We start from the raw sequence: 4,986 nt of genomic DNA on the forward strand, positions 1-4,986 counted from the left end.
ATCATCTCAATACATCCCAATAGTTCTTGTGGTGCTATGTATGGCCATCCCACACATGTGCCTGTGGGATTGGGCAGAGTTCTACCTGTCAACTCAGGTTAAGTTCGTTAGTTTTTGAACGTTAATTAGGACCAAATATCCATGAATGTACATGTTGGGGTTGAACACAAGAATTCATAAAATTCTTTCTGGATTTGTATTCTACAGCTCTTTCCTCTTCGTCGTATTAATAGTTGTGGTGAGAGCATTGTGAGTTTACACATTATGAGTCCATGGCCTAACTCTAAATAGAACTAAAATTTTAAATTTGAAGTTAGAACTTCTTTATTTTACATCCCCAAACAGGAAAATGTGTTAATATTATGAAAACACACCAAAACCATGAATGATTGCATTATATTAATTTATATGAGTATGTCACATTAAAAATAGAAGATTTCAAAGAAGCCACAAACTAGAAGGTATACATATCAAGTGACTAACCAGCAACAGTACAAAAATACAAAACTCCTGGTTAGCAATGGGCAAAATTTATGAGTAATATTTTATAGCTTTTGAGAACAAAATTAAATGGTTTTACACTTCCAGTTGTCATAAACCTTAAATTAAAACCATAAATGGATACCATTTTACTAATTAGCAAATAGTTAAAAGTTGGGAAAAATCTAATGTTGGTGAGTATGTGGAACTTCAACATATGAATTTTGGAGGAAAACATATTCAATCTACAACATATACCTTAATACCAGAAATTCTGCGCCTTTTTATATACCCTATTTCTCTCTGTCTCTGTGTGTGTGTGTGTATGTGAGTGTGTATGATGCATTCGTGTGTGTGTGTGTATGTGTGTATACTTTCAGGGACATAAAAAGTAAGGAAATGCCTAATATTCATCAACTTAAGAAGGATACAAAATTGTATAGTGAGTTAACAAAACGGAACACAATGCAGCAAGAAAAGTGAGTTAACTATAACTGCAAATTTTAAGCCTCCATACTTTCACAAAAAACATCTTTAAGGATGAAAAATATCCAAGCTAGATACAACAGGTACCTGGTCCACTACCAGAGGGAATGAGGGCTATAGTAGTCCAAACTTCACCTGCATGCAGCCCTGTTATTTAGTAAATCCTCATTTATACTCCACAACTCTATAATACATAAGTAAATTATTAAAAAAATCCAAGTTTGAGAGGCAGACATACAGTATAATGCCACACACACATTGTGTATATATATATATATATATATATGATATCCACACTGGCGAAAAAGTTTCCCTTTGGAAACCCCCCCAAAACCCTGAATCTTCTTTTGGTGGGTAGGCCCCTTTATAATACAGGCTTCCCCTGTGCAACTTTTTTTGTTTGTTTGTTTCCCTGGATGTAAAAAGTCCTCAAAGGAAACGTTTTGCCAATGTGGAAGATGAAAAAACGTTCTCAAAGGGAAACATTTTGCTGATGTGGAAGAGTTGAAACAAAAAAAAAACAGGAGCACTAAAAGTTTAGCACTAATATTGATGAAGTCAAAAATTGTTTTGAGCAGTGGAAAAAGTGTCGTGATAGGCATATTGCATGAAACGGAAAGTACTTTGAAGGTGACTGAAGTTTAAACATGTAAGAATAAATACACAAATTTTTATCATCAAATCTGTTTTTTAGATCCCCTTACATATAATATACATAACATAATATGATATATGACATATTTATATATATGTAAAATAGATAATATATAATATTATATATGGGAGATATATATTTGTTTATTTATCTATCATAAATAAAATATACATATGTATTAAATCTGTAAGAAAAACCCAAGAGATAATAAATAAAACTTTCAAGAATGGCTAACCTGAAGAGAAACTGAGAAATATAGTAAGTTATAGGGTACACAGAGTCTTTCATAGTTATTGCTAATATTGTATTGATTAAGCAGGGTTTCAAGTGAATATCTGTTATTTTTACTATTATTTTAAGACACTAGTCTTTGCTATGTTTCACAGGCTAGATTTGAACTCCTGAGCTCAAGTGAGCCTCCTGCCTCAGTTTTCTGAGTAACCCCTGAGCTCAAGTGAGCCTCCTGCCTCAGCTTTCTGACTACACGTACGTGCCATTGTGTTCAGCTTCCTTTGCTATTTTTATATTTTATATATTATTATGAAATAGTTAATAGTAACATTTTAGGGGACAGTTAAATCAAAAAAATTTAAAGGGAGAGGTAGAACCCACAGCAAGTCATGTCTGTTATAATCCTGAGTGATTCCTGTGTTGATGGCTGAATTAAATCACTCCCTATAATAACCATCAGCTGAGTGAAAAGTAACTTCTGATCACTTTTCTGGATCCTAATGTTTACTTAATGATGTAGTTCAGCTTGGAAAATTGAACATCCTTAGAGGTGACTTTGTGCTTTTACTAAGCCAAATTAATTTCCCAGGAGAATCATTTAGCATCTAAGAGAGTGATGTGTTGCTCCTCTGGGTGCATCAAAAATGATGCACAGTAAACAAGGTCATTGAGGGAACAGGTGACATGGTGATTGAGGTCCCATTGGGAGAAGTCCTGCAGTCTCATTCCTGATATACAGTCATTGTGGGTCAGGCTCAGTCTTTCCAAGATGCCTCGCTGTCTCGGAGAAGGTGACAGCCTTGAGTAAGGATTCTGCAACACTCAGCCTTGGAAACAAGAGGGAGGTTACAAAAAAAATTTATTTCAGCATTTCCATTTCCCATTCTATGCTTTCTTACAGATACCTTAAATTTTTCAAATTTTTGTTTCTAATAGCTTTTTTGTTGTGATATACTTATATTTTCTCTTTTCTTGTTTTTATTGTCACTATGTCTTTTTCTTTCATTTTCCCCCTTTTCTGGAGTATGTTATGTTGGTCTCCCTTTCTTCGTTCTTAATTTCTCTTACCTTAATTTATCTTACTGGTCTTCAATTCTTATTCATTGTCTTCAGTAAACTTGCATCTTGATTTAAAACTATATCGCACACTCTATGTTGTATTATAGCTTTTTTGTTTTATTATTAACTGCTGGAAATTTTTACACGATTCCATCAATTTACTTATATCCCCCATATTTAATGCTCTTTTATGCTGTCATCTTCATTCTCTACACTTCAAGTGTTATTCATTTACATTTAATAATTTTCCTCTCAATCTCATTTGGACACTCCTTTTCTTCTCTACAGTCATACTCGCTTTTGTTTTTTCAGCACCATTCTATTCTTACAGATAACACCTTTGATTTCAATTTATTGAACCCTCGTATTCATTAAAATGCTTCAATCACATTTAAGTTAATTTATAACATAATTTCTCTGGGAGTTTTCACCACATCTTCAATTATGTATTAATTTTCATATTTTCATATTTCATGCTATTTAATGGTTTTGTTCTTTAAACTGCATTTTTAACACTGTTTTTATATTGAGTTGTAGAAATCCAAATTACTTTTAATTTCAGCAAACTTGAAAATCTCACTTAATTCTAATAATTTGGCTAATGCTAGTATAGCTTTTTTCTTTAAAATCATGTATTCTGCTAGCAATTTTTAAAAGTGTTACTTTTCCCCAAAATATAACACATTTTATTTTCTTTCTTTACTATAAATCTTAGGTACTCCAAAAGTCTGAAGAGTAGAAGTGATGATAGCAGACATTTTTTTTTCTGTTTTCAAGGAGAAACTTTCAATGTTTAACCTTTAATAGTACACATATTTTGACATTTCAAAGATTTATAAAAATCAAGGTAAGATGATTCCATTCTACCATGACTTTACTAAGAATTCTTATCATAAATGTGTGTTGAATTTTATTAAATGATATTATGCACATGTTGAAGTGAACATATATTTATTGCTCCTTTAATCTAATAGTGTGGGTAGTGATGCAGATAAAATTGCAAATGTTAAACTCACCTTGCATCCTTGGGATAATTCTCTTGGTCAGTTGTTTCACTTTTTTTGCATACTGTGGAAGGAATTTTACAATTATTTGTGTAGGCTTTATTTTTCATCTAGGGACATGAAATAGAGAGTTTTATAATTTTCCTTTTCATATTTCCTTTGCTAAATTTTGCTACCAGGGTTATACTTGTCTCAAAATGTGATTAATAGATGTTCTCCCTTTGACTATCCTCAGGCAATGTCTGTAGATTTTTTTTTGTATCTGATGTGTTTGGCATACTTCACCAGCAAAGCATTTCTGGAGATTTCTTTTGGAAAACTTTTTGCCAACTGTTTCATATCATCATGGAGAACATCATACATGTATGTCTTTCTTTTATTCTAACTTTTCTGGCAAGTCAAGTCTTCAAAAAATTTTTCCATATCTCCTATGTTTCCAAAAATATTTGCATAGTTATTCATAATTAGCATTTTTTTTATATTTGCAGTTTTTCTATTAATATCTTCAAAAACATTTGAACTGATACTTTTGTGCCTTCCTTTTGCAGAATGGTCCAGTCTCACTAGAAGTTTTTTAGTTTTACTACTCTTATCCAAAAATACTGACATTATTATGTTACTCCTTTCCATTTTATGATTATTTTTTATGATCTTCTGCTTTTACCTGTATCAAAATTTAATTTCCTTCCTTTTTAGGATTCACTCTGCTATTCTAATCTAATGCAATTGTTCTCTTCTAAGGTTCTTATCCAGTCTTCACATTTATTTACAAGGTGGACTGTCCACGATAGATTTCTATAATAGAGTTTTCTGTCACTCAGTGGTTACCAAGAAGTACATTTATTAAGTTTGAACATATTGAGATATGAGTCAATTTTTCTTATTCAATTATTTATTTTATTATAATTCATATTTGTATTCAGATAATTTAGTCTGTGACTTAAACTCTTTAACCTTGTTGACACTTCAGTGTTTGCTGTGTGGTTACAGTTACCACGTGTTTCATCTGTGCTTGAGAGAGAAAGATGGGTATTTTGGGTAACGGAAGGAATTGTTATTCAATAGCAGTTA

The sequence above is a fragment of the Carlito syrichta genome, unplaced genomic scaffold (genome assembly GCF_000164805.1).
Source record: "Carlito syrichta isolate Samal-C Ts95f unplaced genomic scaffold, Tarsius_syrichta-2.0.1 Scaffold308773, whole genome shotgun sequence".
Taxonomy (NCBI): Eukaryota; Metazoa; Chordata; class Mammalia; order Primates; family Tarsiidae; genus Carlito; species Carlito syrichta.